The sequence below is a fragment of the Eurosta solidaginis genome, chromosome 2 (assembly GCF_040869045.1).
Source record: "Eurosta solidaginis isolate ZX-2024a chromosome 2, ASM4086904v1, whole genome shotgun sequence".
Classification (NCBI taxonomy): Eukaryota; Metazoa; Arthropoda; class Insecta; order Diptera; family Tephritidae; genus Eurosta; species Eurosta solidaginis.
Genome location: NC_090320.1, coordinates 87,285,037 through 87,304,700, shown reverse-complemented (window position 1 = coordinate 87,304,700; position 19,664 = coordinate 87,285,037).

The window sequence follows — 19,664 nt, the reverse complement described above, 5'->3', positions numbered from 1 at the left end:
TTTCACTACAATCAATTTCATCGTTTTTAGTTATTGGAAAAGTACTTTTGGTGCTTGCAAATTGCTGCGTTCTTGGTTTTTTTGAGATGCGTTAGCGATATCTCCGGAACCTGTGGACCAAAAAAAAATGTTTTTCGTATGAAAAACTACAAACGATTTAAAACCTATTTCAAAAAGAAAAAAACCAAATTTGCTTAAATTGCTTGATTTCCGCACAATGTATTATATTTCCGGAGTAGCTATAAGAACTACAAAAAAATTAATTTCTCTACAATCAATCTCATCGTTTGTATTTATGGGAAAAGTACTTTTAGTGCTTCCATATTTCTGCGTTCTTGGTTTTCTTGAGATGCGTTAGCGATATTTCCGAAATCTGTGGACCAAAAAAAAAAATTTTTTTTCGTATGAAAATCTACAAACGGGTTAAAACGTATTTCAAAAAGAAAAACCCCAAATTTGCTTAAATTGCTTGGTTTCCGCACAATGCATTATATTTTCGGAGTAACTGTAAAAACTACAAAAAAATGAATTTCACTACAATCAATTTCATCGTTTGTAGTTATAGGAAAAGCACTTTTAGTGCTTCCAAACTGCTGCGTTTTTGGTTTTTTTGAGATGCGTTTGCAATATCTCTGAAACCTGTGGACGAAAAATAATTTTTTTTCGTATGAAAAACTACAAGCGATTTAAAACGGATTTTAAAATAGAAAAAACGCAAATTTGCTTAAATTGCAAGGTTTCCGCACAATGCATTATATTTTCGGAGTAACTATAAAAACTACAAAAAACTAATTTCACTACAATCAATTTCATCGTTTTTAGTTATTGGAAAAGTACTTTTGTTGCTTGCAAATTGCTGCGTTCTTGGTTTTTTTGAGATACGTTAGCGATATCTCCGGAACCTGTGGACCAAAAAAAAATTTTTTTCGTATGAAAAACTACAAACGATTTAAAACCTATTTCAAAAAGAAAAAAACCAAATTTGCTTAAATTGCTTGGTTTCCGCACAATGTATTATATTTTCGGAGTAACTATAAAAACTACCAAAAAAACTAATTTCACTACAATCAATATCGTCGTTTGTAGTTATAGGAAAAGTACTTTTAGTACTTCCAAATAGCTGCGTTCCTGGGTTTTTTGAGATGCGTTAGCGATATTTCCGAAATCTGTGGACCAAAAAAAAAAATTTTTTTCGTATGAAAATCTACAAACGGTTTAAAACGTATTTCAAAAAGAAAAACCTAAAATTTGCTTAAATTGCTTGGTTTCCGCACAATGCATTATATTTTCGGAGTAACTGTAAAAACTACAAAAAAATGAATTTCACTACAATCAATTTCATCGTTTCTAGTTATAGGAAAAGCACTTTTAGTGCTTCCAAACTGCTGCGTTTTTGGTTTTTTTGAGATGCGTTTGCAATATCTCTGAAACCTGTGGACGAAAAATAATTTTTTTTCGTATGAAAAACTACAAACGATTTAAAACGGATTTTAAAATAGAAAAAACGCAAATTTGCTTAAATTGCAAGGTTTCCGCACAATGCATTATATTTTCGGAGTAACTATAAAAACTACAAAAAACTAATTTCACTACAATCAATATCATCGTTTTTAGTTATTGGAAAAGTACTTTTGGTGCTTGCAAATTGCTGCGTTCTTGGTTTTTTTGAGATGCGTTAGCGATATCTCCGGAACCTGTGGACCAAAAAAAAATTTTTTTCGTATGAAAAACTACAAACGATTTAAAACCTATTTCAAAAAGAAAAAAACCAAATTTGCTTAAATTGCTTGGTTTCCGCACAATGTATTATATTTTCGGAGTAGCTATAAGAACTACAAAAAAATGAATTTCTCTACAATCAATCTCATCGTTTGTATTTATGGGAAAAGTACTTTTAGTGCTTCCATATTGCTGCGTTCTTGGTTTTCTTGAGATGCGTTAGCGATATCTCCGAAACCTGTGAAGCTAAAAAAAATTTTTTTTTCGTTTGAAAAACTACAAATGATTTAAAACGTATTTCAAAAGGAAAAAACCAAATTTACTTAAATTGCTTGGTTTCCGCACAATGTATTATATTTTCGGAGTAACTATAAAAACTACAAAAAAAATAATTTCACTACAATCAATATCGTCGTTTGTAGTTATAGGAAAAGTACTTTTAGTACTTCCAAATTGCTGCGTTCCTGGGTTTTTTGAGATGTGTTAGTGATATTTCCGAAATCTGTGGACCAAAAAAAAAAATTTTTTCGTATGAAAATCTACAAACGGTTTAAAACGTATTTCAAAAAGAAAAACCCCAAATTTGCTTAAATTGCTTGGTTTCCGCACAATGCATTATATTTTCGGAGTAACTGTAAAAACTACAAAAAAATGAATTTCACTACAATCAATTTCATCGTTTGTAGTTATAGGAAAAGCACTTTTAGTGCTTCCAAACTGCTGCGTTTTTGGTTTTTTTGAGATGCGTTTGCAATATCTCTGAAACCTGTGGACGAAAAATAAAATTTTTTCGTATGAAAAACTACAAACGATTTAAAACGGATTTTAAAATAGAAAAAACGCAAATTTGCTTAAATTGCAAGGTTTCTGCACAATGCATTTTATTTTCGGAGTAACTATAAAAACTATAAAAAACTAATTTCACTACAATCAATTTCATCGTTCTTAGTTATTGGAAAAGTACTTTTGGTGCTTGCAAATTGCTGCGTTCTTGGTTTTTTTGAGATGCGTTAGCGATATCTCCGGAACCTGTGGACCAAAAAAAAATTTTTTTCGTATGAAAAACTACAAACGATTTAAAACCTATTTCAAAAAGAAAAAAACCAAATTTACTTAAATTGCTGGGATTCCGCACAATGTGTTATATTATCAGAGTAATTATAAAATCTACAAAAAAATTAATTTCTCTACAATCAATTTCATCATTTGTAGTTATAGGAATAATACTTTTAGTGCTTCCAAATTGCTGCGTTCTTGGTTTTATAGAGATGCGTTAGCGATATCTCCGAAACCTGTTGACCAAAAAAAATTGTTTTTCGTATGAGAAACTACAAACGATTTAAAACGTATTTCAAAAAGAAAACCCAAATTTACTTAAATTGCTTGGATTCCGCACAATGTATTATATCTTCAGAGTAACTATAAAAGCTACAAAAAATTAATTTCACTACAATCAATTTCATAGTTTGTAGTTATAGGAAAAGTACTCTTCGTGCGTCCATATTGCTGGGTTCTTGGTTTTTTTGAGATGCGTTAGCGATATCTCCGAAACCTGTGGACCAAAAAAAAATTTTTTTTCGCATGAAAAACTACAAACGATTTAAAACGTATTTCAGAAAGAAAAAAGCCAAATTTGCTTAAATTGCTTGGTTTCCGCACAATGTATTACATTTTCGAAGTAGCTATAAGAACTACAAAAAAATGAATTTCTCTACAATCAATCTCATCGTTTGTATTTATGGGAAAAGTACTTTTAGTGCTTTCATATTGCTGCGTTCTTGGTTTTTTTGAGTTGCGTTAGCGATATCTCCGAAACCTGTGGACCAAAAAAAATATTTTTTTTCGTATGAAAAACTACAAACGAATTAAAACGTATTTTAAAAAGAAAAAACCAAATTTACTTAAATTGTTTGGATTCCGCACAATGTATTATATCTTCAGAGTAACTATAAAAGCTACAAAAAATTAATTTCACTACAATCAATTTCATCGTTTGTAGCTATAGGAAAATTACTTTTAGTGCTTCCAAATTATTGCGTTCTTGGTTTTTCTGAGATGCGTTAGCGATATCTCCGAAACCTGTGGACCAAAAAAAAATTTTTTTTGTATGAAAAATTACAAACGTATTTCAAAAACAAAAAAAACCAAATTTACTTAAATTGTTTGGTTTCCGAACAATGTGTTATATTTTCGGAGTAACTACAAAAACTACAAAAAAATTTATTTCACTACAATCAATTTCATAGTTTGTAGTTATAGAAAAAGTAATTTTGGTGCTTCCAAATTGCTGCATTCTTGGTTTTTTTTGAGAAGCGTTAGCGATATCTCCGTCACCTGTGCACAAAAAAAAACTTTTTTTTCGTATGAAAAACTACAAACGATTTAAAACGTATTTTAAAAAGAAAAATCCCAAATTTACTTAAATTGCTTGGATGCCGCACAATGTATTATATTTTCGGAGTAACTATAAAAACTACAAAAAAATGAATTTCACTACAATCATTTTCATCGTTTGTAGTTACAGGAAAAGTACTTTTAGTGCTTCCAAACTGCTGCGTTCTTGGTTTTTTTGAGATGCGTTAGCGATATCTCCGAAACCTGTGGACCAAAAAAAAATTTTTTTTCGCATGACAAACTACAAACGATTTAAAACGCATTTCAGAAATAAAAAACCCAAATTTGTTTAAATTGCTTGGTTTCCGCACAATGTATTATATTTTCGGAGTAACTATAAAAACTACAAAAAAATTAATTTCACTACAATCAATTTCATCGTTTGTAGTTATATGAAGAGTACTCTTGGTGCTTCCAAATTGCTGCATTCTTGGTTTTTTTTGAGATGCGTTAGCGATATCTCCGTCACCTGTGCACAAAAAAAAACTTTTTTTTCGTATGAAAAACTACAAACGATTTAAAACGTATTTTAAAAAGAAAAATCCCAAATTTACTTAAATTGCTTGGATGCCGCACAATGTATTATATTTTCGGAGTAACTATAAAAACTACAAAAAAATGAATTTGACTACAATCATTTTCATCGTTTGTAGTTACAGGAAAAGTACTTTTAGTGCTTCCAAACTGCTGCGTTCTTGGTTTTTTTGAGATGCGTTTGCGATATCTCCGAAACCCGTGGACCAAAAAAAATTTTTTTTTTCTTATGAAAAACTACAAACGATTTAAAACATATTTCAGAAAGAAAAAACCCAAATTAACTTAAATTGCTTGGTTTCCGCACAATGTATTATATTTTCGGAGTAACTATAAAAACTACAAAAAAATGAATTTCACTACAATCAATTTCATCGTTTGTAGTTATAGGAAAAGTACTTTTAGTTTTTCCAAATTGCTGCGTTCTTGGTTTTTTTGAGATGCGTTAGCGATATCTCCGAAACGTGTGGACCAAAAAAAATTTTTTTTTTCGTATGAAAAACTAAAAACGATTTAAAACGTATTTCAGAAAGAAAAAACCCATATTTACTTTCTATTTACTTACTTGCTTGGTTTCCGCAAAATTTATTATTTTTTCGGAGTAAATATAAAAACTACAAAAAAATTAATTTCACTACAATCAATTTCATCGTTTGTAGTTATAGCAAAAGTAATTTTAGTGCTTCCAAATTGCTGCGTTCTTGGTTTTTTTGAGATGCGTTAGCGATATCTCCGAAACCTGTGGACGAAAAAAAAAATTTTTTTTGTATGAAAAACTACAAACGATTTAAAACGTATTTCAAAAAGAAAAAACCCAAATTTGCTTAAATTGCTTGGTTTCCGCTCAATGTATTAAATTTTCGGAGTAACTATAAAAATTAAAAAAAAAATGAATTTCACTACAATCAATTTCATCGTTTGTAGCTATAGGAAAATTACTTCTAGTGCTTCCAAATTGCTGCGTTCTTGGTTTTTTTGAGATGCGTTAGCGATATCTCCGAAACCTGTGGACCAAAAAAACATTTTTTTTCGTATGAAAAACTACAAACGATTTAAAACGTATATCAAAAAGAAAAAACCCAAATTTGCTTAAATTGCTTGGTTTCAGCACAATGTATTATATATTTTCGGAGTAACTATAAAAACTACAAAAAAATTAATTTCACTACAATCAATTTTATCGTTTGTAGTTATGGAAAAAGTACTTTTAGTGCTACCAAATTGCAGCGTTCTTGGTTTTTTAGAGATGCGTTAGCGATATCTCGGAAATTTTTTTTCGTATGAAAAACTACAAACGATTTAAAACGTATTTCAAAAAGAAAAAACCCAAATTTTCTTAAATTACTTGGTTTCCGCACAATGTATTATATTTTCGGATAACTATAAAAACTACAAAAAAATTAATTTCACTACAATCAATTTTATCGTTTGTAGTTATGGGAAAAGTACTTTTAGTGCTACCAAATTGCAGCGTTCTTGGTTTTTTAGAGATGCGTTAGCGATATCTCGGAAATTTTTTTTTGTATGAGAAACTGCAAACGATTTAAAAGGTATTTCAAAAAGAAAAAAACCAAATTTACTTAAAATGCTTGGTTTCCGCTCAATGTATTAAATTTTCGGAGTAACTATAAAAATTAAAAAAAAAATGAATTTCACTACAATCAATTTCATCGTTTGTAGCTATAGGAAAATTACTTCTAGTGCTTCCAAATTGCTGCGTTCTTGGTTTTTTTGAGATGCGTTAGCGATATCTCCGAAACCTGTGGACCAAAAAAACATTTTTTTTCGTATGAAAAACTACAAACGATTTAAAACGTATATCAAAAAGAAAAAACCCAAATTTGCTTAAATTGCTTGGTTTCAGCACAATGTATTATATATTTTCGGAGTAACTATAAAAACTACAAAAAAATTAATTTCACTACAATCAATTTTATCGTTTGTAGTTATGGAAAAAGTTCTTTTAGTGCTACCAAATTGCAGCGTTCTTGGTTTTTTAGAGATGCGTTAGCGATATCTCGGAAATTTTTTTTCGTATGAAAAACTACAAACGATTTAAAACGTATTTCAAAAAGAAAAAACCCAAATTTTCTTAAATTACTTGGTTTCCGCACAATGTATTATTTTATGAAAAACTACAAACGCTTTAAAACGTATTTCAAAAAGAAAAAACCCAAATTTGCTTAAATTGCTTGGTTTCCGCTCAATGTATTAAATTTTCGGAGTAACTATAAAAATTAAAAAAAAAATGAATTTCACTACAATCAATTTCATCGTTTGTAGCTATAGGAAAATTACTTCTAGTGCTTCCAAATTGCTGCGTTCTTGGTTTTTTTGAGATGCGTTAGCGATATCTCCGAAACCTGTGGACCAAAAAAACATTTTTTTTCGTATGAAAAACTACAAACGATTTAAAACGTATATCAAAAAGAAAAAACCCAAATTTGCTTAAATTGCTTGGTTTCAGCACAATGTATTATATATTTTCGGAGTAACTATAAAAACTACAAAAAAATTAATTTCACTACAATCAATTTTATCGTTTGTAGTTATGGGAAAAGTACTTTTAGTGCTACCAAATTGCAGCGTTCTTGGTTTTTTAGAGATGCGTTAGCGATATCTCGGAAATTTTTTTTTGTATGAGAAACTGCAAACGATTTAAAAGGTATTTCAAAAAGAAAAAAACCAAATTTACTTCAATTGCTTGGTTTCCGCACAACGTATTATATTTTCGGAGTAAATATGAAAACTACAAAAAAATTAATTTCACTACAATCAATTTCATCGTTTGTAGTTATAGGAAAAGTACTTTTAGGTTTTCCAAATTGCTGCGTTCTTGGTTTTTTTGAGATGCGTTAGCGATATCTCCGAAACCTGTGGACCAAAAAAAAATTTTTTTTTCGTATGAAAAACTACAAACGATTTAAAACGTATTTCAGAAAGAAAAAAACCAAATTTGCTTAAATTGCTTGGTTTCCGCACAATGTATTATATTTTCGGAGTAACTATAAAAACTACAAAAAAATGAATTTCACTACAATCAATTTCATCGTTTGTAGTTATAGGAAAAGTACTTTTAGTTTTTCCAAATTGCTGCGTTCTTGTTTTTTTTGAGATGCGTTAGCGATATCGCCGAAACCTGTGGACCAAAAAAAATTTTTTTTGTATGAAAAATTACAAACGTATTTCAAAAAGAAAAAAACGAAATTTGCTTAAATTGCTTGGTTTCCGCAAAATGTATTATATTTTCGGAGTAACTATAAAAACTACAAAAAAATTAATTTCACTACAATCAATTTCATCGTTTGTAGCTATAGGAAAAGTACTTTTAGTGCTTCCAAATTGCTGCGTTCTTGGTTTTTTTTAAAATGCGTTAGCGATATCTCCGAAACCTGTATGAAAAACTACAAACGATTTAAAACGTATATCAAAAAGAAAAAACCCAAATTTGCTTAAATTGCTTGGTTTCAGAAAAATTTATTATATTTTCGGAGTAACTATAAAAACTACAAAAAAATTAATTTCACTACAATCAATTTTATCGTTTTTAGTTATGGGAAAAGTACTTTTAGTGCTTCCAAATTGCAGCGTTCTTGGTTTTTTAGAGATGCGTTAGCGATATCTCGGAAATTTTTTTTTCGTATGAAAAACTACAAACGATTTAAAAGGTATTTCAAAAAGAAACACCCCAAATTTACTTAAATTGCTTAGTTTCCGCAAAATATATTATATTTTCGGAGTAACTATAAAAACTACAAAAAAATTTATTTCACTAAAATCAATTTCTTTTTTTGTAGTTATAGGAAAAGTACTTTTAGTGCTTCCATATTGCTGCGTTCTTGGTTTTTTTGAGATGCGTTTGCGATATCTCCGAAATCTTTGGACCTGTGGAAAAACTACAAACGATTTAAAACGTATTTTAAAAAGAAAAAACCCAAATTTACTTAAATTGCTTGGTTTCTGCAAAATGTATTATATTTTCGGAGTAACTATAAAAACTACAAAAAAATGAATTTCATCGTTTGTAGTTATAGGAAATGTACTTTTAGTGCTTCCAAATTGCTGCGTTCCTGGTTTTTTTGAGATTCGTTAGCGATATCTCCGAAACCTGTCAACCAAAAAAAAAAATTTTTTTTCGTATGAAAAACTACAAACGATTTAAAACATATTTCAAAAAAAACCCAAATTTACTTAAATTGCTTCGTTTCCGCACAATGTATTATATTTTAGGAGTAACTATAAAAACTACAAAAAAATGAATTTCACTACAATCAATTTCATCGTTTGTAGTTATAGGAAAAGTACTTTTGATGCTTCCAAATTGCTGCTTTCTTGGTTTTTTTGAGATGCGTTAGCGATATCTCCGAAACATGTGGACCAAAAAAAAATTTTTTTCGTATGAAAAATTACAAACGATTTAAAACGTATTTCAAAAGGAAAAAAACCAAATTTACTTAAATTGTTTGGTTTCCGCACAATGTGTTATATTTTCGGAGTAGCTATAAAAGCTAAAAAAAAATGAATTTCACTACAATCAATTTCATCGTTTGTAGTTATAGGAAAAGTAATTTTAGTTCTTCCAAACGGCTGCGTTCTTGGTTTTTTTGAGATTCGTTAGAGATATTTCCGAAACCTGTGGACGAAAAATATTTGTTTTTTCGTATGAAAAACTAAAAACGATTTAAAACGTATTTCGAAAAGAAAAAACCCGAATTTACTTAAATTGCTTGGTTTCCGCACACTGTATTATATTTTCGGAGTAACTATAAAAACTACAAAAAAATGAATTTCAGTACAATCAATTTCATCGTTTGTAGTTATAGGAAAAGTACTTTTGGTGCTTCCATATTGCTGCTTTCTTGGTTTTTTTGAGATGCGTTATCGATATCTCCGAAACCTGTGGACCAAAAAAAAATGTTTTTCGAATGAGAAACTACAAACGATTTAAAACATATTTCAAAAAGAAAAAAACCAAATTTACTTAAATTGCTTGGTTTCCGCACAATGTATTATATTTTCGGAGTAACTATAAAGACTACAAAAAAATTAATTTAACTCAGTCAATATCATCGTTTGTAGTTTTAGGAAAATTACTTTTAGTGCTTCCAAATTGCTACGTTCGTGGTTTTTTTTTGATGCGTTAGCGATATCTCCGAAACATGTGGACCAAAAAAAAATTTCTTTCGTATGAAAAATTACAAACGATTTAAAACGTATTTCAAAAGGAAAAAAACCAAATTTACTTAAATTGTTTGGTTTCCGCACAATGTGTTATATTTTCGGAGTAACTATAAAAGCTACAAAAAAATGAATTTCACTACAATCAATTTCATCGTTTGTAGTTATAGGAAAAGTAATTTTAGTGCTTCCAAATTGCTGCGTTCTTGGTTTTTTTGAGATGCGTTAGCGATATCTCCGAAACCTGTGCACAAAAAAAAATTGTTTTCCTTATGAAAAACTACAAACGATTTAAAACGTATTTCAAAAAGAAAAAATCCAAATTTGCTTAAATTGCTTGGCTTCCGCACAATGTATTATATTTTCGGAGTAACTATAAAAACTACACAAAAATGAATTTCACTACAATCAATTACATCGTTTGTAGTTATTGGAAAATTACTTTCAGTGATTCCAAATTGCTGCGTTCTTGGTTTTTTTGAGAGGCGTTAGCGATATCTCCGAAACCTGTGGAGCAAAAAATAAATTTTTTCGTATGAAAAACTACAAACCATTTAAAACGTATTTCAAAAAGAAAAAGGAAAATTTACTTAAATTCAGGTTCCGCACATTGTATTATATTTTCGGAGTAACTATAAAAACTACAAAAAAAAAGAATTTCACTACAATCAATTTAATCGTTTGTAGTTATAGGAAAAGTACTCTTAGTGCGTCCAAATTGCTGCTTTATTGGTTTTTTTGAGATGTGTTAGCGATATCTCCGAAACCTGTGGACCAAAAAAAAATTTTTTTCGTATGAGAAACTGCAAACGATTTAAAACGTATTTCAAAAAGAAAAAACCCAAATTTATTTAAATTGCTTGGATTCCGCACAATGTATTATATCTTTGGAGTAACTATAAAATCTACAAAAAAATGAATTTCACTACAATCAATTTCATATTTTGTAGTTATAGGAAAATTACTTTAAGTGTTTCGAAATTGCTGCGTTCTTGGTTTTTTGAGATGCGTTAGCGATATCTTCGAAACCTGTGGACAAAAAAAAATTTTTTTCGTATGAAAAACTACAAACGATTTAAAACGTATTTCAAAAAGAAAAAACCCAAATTTATTTAAATAGCTTGGATTCCGCACAATGTATTATATCTTTGGAGTAACTATAAAATCTACAAAAAAACGAATTTCACTACAATCAATTTCATATTTTGTAGTTATAGGAAAAGCAATTTTAGTGCTTCCAAATTGCTGCGTTCTTGTTTTTTTTGAGATGCGTTAGCGATATCTCGGAAAACTGTGGACAAAAAAAAATGTTTTTCGTATGAAAAACTACAAACGATTTAAAACGTATTTAAAAAAAAAAAACCCAAATTTACTTAAATTGCTTGATTTCCGCACAATGTATTATATTTTCGGAGTAACTATAAAAACTATAAAAAATAAATTTCACTACAATCAATTTAATCGTTTGTAGTTATAGGAAAAGTACTCTTAGTGCGTCCAAATTGCTGCTTTATTGGTTTTTTTGAGATGTGTTAGCGATATCTCCGAAACCTGTGGACCAAAAAAAATTTTTTTTCGTATGAGAAACTGCAAACGATTTAAAACGTATTTCAAAAAGAAAAAAACCAAATTTACTTAAAGTGCTTAGTTTCCGCACAATGTATTATATTTTCGGTGTAACTATGAAAAGTACAAAAAAATTTATTTCACTACAATCAATTTCGTCGTTTGTAGTTATAGGAAAAGTACCTTTAGTTCTTCCAAACTGCTGCGTTCTTGGTTTTTTTTGAGATGCGTTAAAGATATCTCCGAAACCTGTGGACGAAAAAAATTGTTTTTTCGTATGAAAAACTACAAGCGATTTAAAACGTATTTCGAAAAGAAAAAACCCAAATTTACTTAAATTGCTTGGTTTCCGCACACTGTATTATATTTTCGGAGTAACTATAAAAACTACAAAAAAATTAATTTCAGTATAATCAATTTCATCGTTTGTAGTTACAGGAAAAGTACTTTCAGTGATTCCAAATTGCTGCGTTCTTGGTTTTTTTGAGAGGCGTTAGCGATATCTCCGAAACCTGTGGAGCAAAAAATAAATTTTTTCGTATGAAAAACTACAAACCATTTAAAACGTATTTCAAAAAGAAAAAGCCAAATTTACTTAAATTTGGGTTCCGCACATTGTATTATATTTTCGGAGTAACTATAAAAACTACAAAAAAATGAATTTCACTACAATCAATTTCATCGTTTGTAGTTATAGGAAAATTACTTTAAGTGTTTCGAAATTGCTGCGTTCTTGGTTTTTTGAGATGCGTTAGCGATATCTTCGAAACCTGTGGACAAAAAAAAATTTTTTTCGTATGAAAAACTACAAACGATTTAATACGTATTTCAAAAAGAAAAAACCCAAATTTATTTAAATTGCTTGGATTCCGCACAATGTATTATATCTTTGGAGTAACTATAAAATCTACAAAAAAATGAATTTCACTACAATCAATTTCATATTTTGTAGTTACAGGAAAAGCAATTTTAGTGCTTCCAAATTGCTGCGTTCTTGTTTTTTTTTAGATGCGTTAGCGATATCTCGGAAAACTGTGGACAAAAAAAAAATGATTTTCGTATGAAAAACTACAAACGATTTGAAACGTATTTAAAAAAAGAAACCCAAATTTACTTAAATTGCTTGATTTCCGCACAATGTATTATATTTTCGGAGTAACTATAAAAACTATAAAAAATAAATTTCACTACAATCAATTTAATCGTTTGTAGTTATAGGAAAAGTACTCTTAGTGCGTCCAAATTGCTGCTTTATTGGTTTTTTTGAGATGCGTTAGCGATATCTCCGAAATCTGTGGACCAAAAAAAATTTTTTTTCGTATGAGAAACTGCAAACGATTTAAAACGTATTTCAAAAAGAAAAAAAACCAAATTTACTTAAATTGCTTAGTTTCCGCACAATGTATTATATTTTCGGTGTAAGTATGAAAAGTACAAAAAATTTATTTCACTACAATCATTTTCGTCGTTTGTAGTTTTAGGAAAAGTACCTTTAGTTCTTCCAAACTGCTGCGTTCTTGGTTTTTTTTTGAGATGCGTTAAAGATATCTCCGAAACCTGTGGACGAAAAAAATTGTTTTTTCGTATGAAAAACTACAAACGATTTAAAACGTATTTCGAAAAGAAAAAACCCAAATTTACTTAAATTGCTTGGTTTCCGCACAATGTATTATATTTTCGGATTAACTATAAAAACTTCAAAAAAATTAATTTCACTACAATCAATTTCATCGTTTGTAGTTTTAGGAAAATTACTTTTAGTGCTTCCAAATTGCTGCGTTCTTGGTTTTTTGAGAAGCGTTAGCGATATCTCCGAAACCTGTGGACCAAAAAAATTTTTTTTTCGTATGAAAAACTACAGACGATTTAAAACGTATTTAAAAAAAACCCAAATTTACTTAAATTGCTTGGTTTCCGCACAATGTATTATATTTTCGGAGTAACTATAAAGACTACAAAAAAATTAATTTCACTACAATCAATTTCATCGTGTGTAGTTATAGGAAAATTACCTTTAGTGCTTCCGAATTGCTGCGTTCTTTGTCTTTGGAGATGCGATAGCGATATATCCGAAACCTGTGGACCAAAAAAAAATTTTTTTTTCGTATGAAAAACTACAAACGATTTAAAACGTATTTCAAAAAAAAACCCAAATTTACTTAAATTGCTGGGATTCCGCACAATGTATTATATCTTTGGAGTAACTATAAAATCTACAAAAAAATGAATTTCACTACAATCAATTTAATCGTTTGTAGTTATAGGAAAAGTTACTTTAGTGCTTCCAAATAGCTGCGTTCTTGGTTTTTTGAGATGCGTTAGCGATATTTCCGAAACCTGTGGACCAAAAAAAAATTTTTTTTCCTTATGAAAAACTACAAACGATTTAAAACGTATTTAAAAAAAAACCCAAATTTACTTAAATTGCTGGGATTCCGCACAATGTATTATATCTTTGGAGTAACTATAAAATCTAAAAAAAAATTAATTTCACTACAATCAATTTAATCGTTTGTAGTTATAGGAAAAGTTACTTTAGTGCTTCCAAATAGCTGCGTTCTTGGTTTTTTGAGATGCGTTAGCGATATTTCCGAAACCTGTGGACCAAAAAAAAATTTTTTTTTCGTATGAAAAACTACAAACGATTTAAAACGTATTTCAAAGAAAAACCCAAATTTACTTAAATTGCTGGGATTCCGCACAATGTATTATATCTTTGGAGTAACTATAAAATCTACAAAAAAATGAATTTCACTACAATCAATTTCATATTTTGTAGTTATAAGAAAAGTACTTTAAGTGCTTCCAAATTGCTGCGTTCTTGGTTTTTTTGAGATGCGTTAGCGATATATCCGAAACCTGTGGACCAAAAAAAATTTTTTATTCGTATGAAAAACTACAAACGATTTAAAACGTATCTCAAAAAAAAAACCAAATTTACTTAATTTGCTTGGATTCCGCACAATGTATTATATCTTTGGAGTAACTATAAAATCTACAAAAAAATTAATTTCACTACAATCAATTTCATCGTTTGTAGTTATAGGAAAGGTTACTTTAGTGCTTCCAAATAGCTGCGTTCTTGGTTTTTTGAGATGCGTTAGCGATATCTCCGAAACCTGTGGACCAAAAAAATTTTTTTTTTCATATGAAACACTACATTCGATTTAAAACGTATATAAAAAAAACCCAAATTTACTTAAATTACTTGGTTTCCGCACAATGTATTATATTTTCGGAGTAACTATAAAGACTACAAAAAAATTAATTTAACTCAATCAATTTCATCGTTTGTAGTTTTAGGAAAATTACTTTTAGTGCTTCCAAATTGCTACGTTCTTGGTTTTTTTGAGATGCGTTAGCGATATCTCCGAAACATGTGGACCAAAAAAAAATTCTTTTCGTATGAAAAATTACAAACGATTTAAAACGTATTTCAAAAGGAAAAAAACCAAATTTACTTAAATTGTTTGGTTTCCGCACAATGTATTATATTTTCGGAGTAACTATAAAAGCTACAAAAAATGAATTTCACTACAATCAATTTCATCGTTTGTAGTTATAGGAAAAGTAATTTTAGTGCTTCCAAATTGCTGCGTTCTTGGTTTTTTTGAGATGCGTTAGCGATATCTCCGAAACCTGTGGACAAAAAAAATTTTTTTTCCTTATGAAAAACTACAAACGATTTAAAACGTATTTCAAAAAGAAAAAATCCAAATTTGCTTAAATTGCTTGGCTTCCGCACAATGTATTATATTTTCGGAGTAACTATAAAAACTACACAAAAATGAATTTCACTACAATCAATTACATCGTTTGTAGTTATAGGAAAATTACTTTCAGTGATTCCAAATTGCTGCGTTCTTGGTTTTTTTGAGAGGCGTTAGCGATATCTCCGAAACCTGTGGACCAAAAAATAAATTTTTTCGTATGAAAAACTACAAACTATTTAAAACGTATTTCAAAAAGAAAAAGCCAAATTTACTTAAATTTGGGTTCCGCACATTGTATTACATTTTCGGAGTAACTATAAAAACTACAAAAAAATGAATTTCACTACAATCAATTTCATCGTTTGTAGTTATAGGAAAATTACTTTAAGTGTTTCCAAATTGCTGCGTTCTTGGTTTTTTGAGATGCGTTAGCGATATCTTCGAAACCTGTGGACAAAAAAAAAATTTTTTCGTATGAAAAACTACAAACGATTTAAAACGTATTTCAAAAAGAAAAAAAAACCAAATTTACTTAAATTGTTTGGTTTGCCTACAATGTGTTCTATTTTCGGTGTAACTATAAGAACTACAAAAAAATGAATTTCACTACAATCAATTCCATCGTTTGTAGTTATAGGAAAAGTATTTTTAGTGCTTCCAAATTGCTGCGTTCTTGGTTTTTTTTTGAGATGCGTTAGCGATATCTCCGAAACCTGTGGCCAAAAAAAAATGTTTTTCTTATGGAAAACTACAAACGATTTAAAACGTATTTTGCTTAAATTGCTTAGTTTCCGTACAATGTATTATATTTTCGGTGTAATTATAAAAACTAAAAAAAAATGAATTTCACTAAAATCAATTTCATCGTTTTTAGTTATAGGAAAAGCACTTTTAGTGCTTCCAAATTGCTGCGTTCTTGTTTTTTTTGAGATGCGTTAGCGATATCTCGGAAAACTGTGGACAAAAAAAAAATGTTTTTCGTATGATAAACTACAAACGATTTAAAACGTATTTAAAAAAAAACCCCAAATTTACTTAAATTGCTTGATTTCCGCACAATGTATTATATTTTTGGAGTAACTGTAAAAACTATAAAAAATAAATTTCACTACAATCAATTTAATCGTTTGTAGTTATAGGAAAAGTACTCTTAGTGCGTCCAAATTGCTGCGTTCTTGGTTTTTTTGAGATGCGTTAGCGATATCTCCGAAACCTGTGGACCAAAAATAAAATTTTTTTCGTATGAAAAACTACAAACGATTTAAAACGTATTTCAAAAAGAAAAAACCCAAATTTAATTAAAATGCTTGGTTTCCGCACAATGTATTATATCTTTGGAGTAACTATGAAATTGTTGAAATAATAACTTGGAGTTTTAAGTTCAATATTTCCTATTGAGAACATATTTCTAATAATTAGAATGAATAAGACATATTACATATATTGATGAGTTAACTATATGTACACATGAATTTTATTTTTTAGTCCTCATTAAATCGTTGAACTAAGAAGTGCTTTTCTTTTATTGTACCGGACATTCACGCAAGTATACAAATCCCCTTCCAAATTCCTACCAACAAAGGTTATGGTCCCAGATCGCGTGTGAAGTTATTTAAAATTTAATAATTAAACGGGTTTTACAAAATAAAATTTTAGAAATGAATTCGAGTTTGCAAATCGAAAAACTGAGCGATAATAACTATGATGTGTGGTGCATGCAAATGCGCAGCATATTGGTTAATATGGACCAATGGCGCATCGTTAATGAAGATTGTAAGCGCAGTGATGAAAATGCAGAAAAGTGGGATCAAGATGATCAAAAAGCGCTAGCTAATATTATTTTATGCGTAAAACCGACGCAACTCAGCAATATTAAGGCTTGTAAAACTTCAGTGGAAGCATGGAAGAGGCTTCGAGATGTTCATGTGCCGAGGGGACCTTTACAAAAAGTTTCGCTTTATAAAAAGTTGCTTTGTTGCAGTATGTCTGCTGGTCAAAGCATGTCAACTTATCTAAATTCGTTTGTTGAAGTCGTAGATAAATTAGCCGAAGTGAACATCGAGTTAAACGAAGAGCTAAAAGTCATAATACTATTATCTAGTTTGCCGTCCGAGTACGAAAACTTCGTGGTAGCTATCGAGACTCGTGATGAATTACCGAGTTTCAGTACTTTAAAAGTAAAGCTGTTAGAAGAGGGTGCTAGAAGGGAACAACAAGCAGATCAAAAAGCTCCTGCGCAAGCTGTTTATACAAGTGTAAGAGAATCAGCGCATAATGGTAATAAAATAAATACAAAAGCAAAAAGTCATGTAAAGTCAAATGAGTTCAAGGGTAAATGCTTTAGTTGTGGCATGCGTGGCCATACGGCTTCACAATGCAAAAGAAAGGGCAAACAACAATATGATCGTGAAGATAAACAAAGTTCTAAAATTAACGAGCTTTCTTACGCTGTATATGCTGCTGCTGTGGGGGATGAACGAAGTAAATACAATTGGTGTGTCGACAGTGGTGCAACAACACATATGTGTTGCGACAAGAATATGTTCGTGTCATTCATCGAAAAACGAGAAAAAGTTATGTTAGCAGCAGATAATTTCACTTACTCACAAGGTATAGGTACGGTCAAAATAAAAACAAATGAATGTGAAATAGAGCTACGTGATGTATTGTTTGTGCCTTCACTGAAAATGAACTTTTATTCTGTTAACAAAGCTCTGCAGCATAAACATACAGTGGTATTCAAAAACTATGTTGTGGAAGTAAAAAATTCCATAGGGTTAACATTGCTTAGAGCTAGATTACAAAACGATTTGTTTATATTCAATGCACAAGTACAAGGTTCAAAAATTTATTTAAATAATTTAAAGTGGCATAATCGATATGGTCATATAAACTTCGAAAGTTTAAAGAAAATTGCCGACAAAGGTTTAGTGCGAGGTATGGACACAAAATTTGTGAAAACAAAAACAAATTGTGACACATGCAACAAAGCAAAATTAAGTGCAATGCCTTTTCCGAAAAAATTTGAAATTGAGTCAAAAGAAATATTAGAGCTTGTGCATACAGATGTATGTGGACCCATAAACGTAAAATCAGTAGGTGGTGCACGATACTTTCTCACATTTATTGACGATTTCTCGAGAATGATTTTTGTTTATTGTATTTGTTGCGCGTATACTTACAGCGAAGCTCGGAATAAATATAAAACACGTTGTTACTAGTACGAAGTTTATTTTAGAACTGAACTCAACGTTGAAAATTTGAAAAAACATAGTTGTTGTACATATATGCATTTTACAGGGATGCATTTCATAGGATTGCCAGGTTTCCAATACTCCTCCTCAACAATTATAGTTTTTATATAATCTCAAAAGCAAATACTATTTCAATCCAAGCAAATTTACTAGTTTAACATGCTTTATTTTACATAAATTCTTTGTCAAAATATCTGCTGGCATATTATCTGTGCTAATATAATTCAGATTGATTACATTATTTTTTACAACATCTCGTATATAATGAAATCGGATATCGATATGTTTACTCCGGTTATGGTAAACCGGATTCTTCGCCAAATTATGTGAACTTAAATTATCGCCGTATATAGTCATTGGTCCTTCATTCTTGCAATATTCAATCTCGCTAAGCAATTTCTTTAAATATACTGCTTCTTTTGCCACTGCTGTTAACGCCATATACTCAGCTTCGGTACTGCTTAGTGCAACTGTTGATTGTTTCTTACTTTCCCATGAAAATACACAGCCTGCCATTGTAAATACATAACCAGTGAATGATCTTCTGTCTTCTGTGTTGCCACCCCAATCTGCGTCTACATAACCTTCGGCTTGCTTACCAGTCTTTTTGTAAACAAGCTTCAAATCTTTGGTTGAAGAAAGATACCTTAATATATGCTTTGCTGCTGTCTCATGCTCAATGTGCGGATTTTGGTTTCGTTGTGCCAACTTGCTGACCGAATGCAAAATGTCAGGTCTTGTTGTTATCGCCAGGTACATTAATGCGCCGATAAGTGACTGATACTCAGTAGTATCTACTTTCTCGCACTCTGGTTTATCACAATGCACTTTAAACCCAGGATCTAATGGCGTAGATGCACTACGACACTTCTCCATACCATACTGACGCAGCATGTTTTGAACGTATTGAGTATGACCAACTGAAATAGCGCCTACACTTCCAATGCGTTCTATTTCCATACCGAGAAAGTGTCTTATTTTGCCTTTGTCTACAACCTCAAAATTGTTTGCAATTTGTCGCTTTATTTTTATAAGTTCGTTTTCGCTGGAACAAGCCACGATAATGTCGTCTACATATACCGCAATCAAATTGTAATTATCGCCGTCTTTTCTCTTATATAAGCATGGTTCATTAACGCAAGCTTCGAACCCAATATTTTTCAATATTTCATCTAACGTGTGATTCCACTGGCGACCTGATTGCTTAAGGCCGTATATCGCCTTTTTAAGCTTTAATACGCGTTTTGGGTATTTTGTGCTTACAAACCCTTCTGGTTGCTCCATAAAAATTTCCTCATCTAAATCA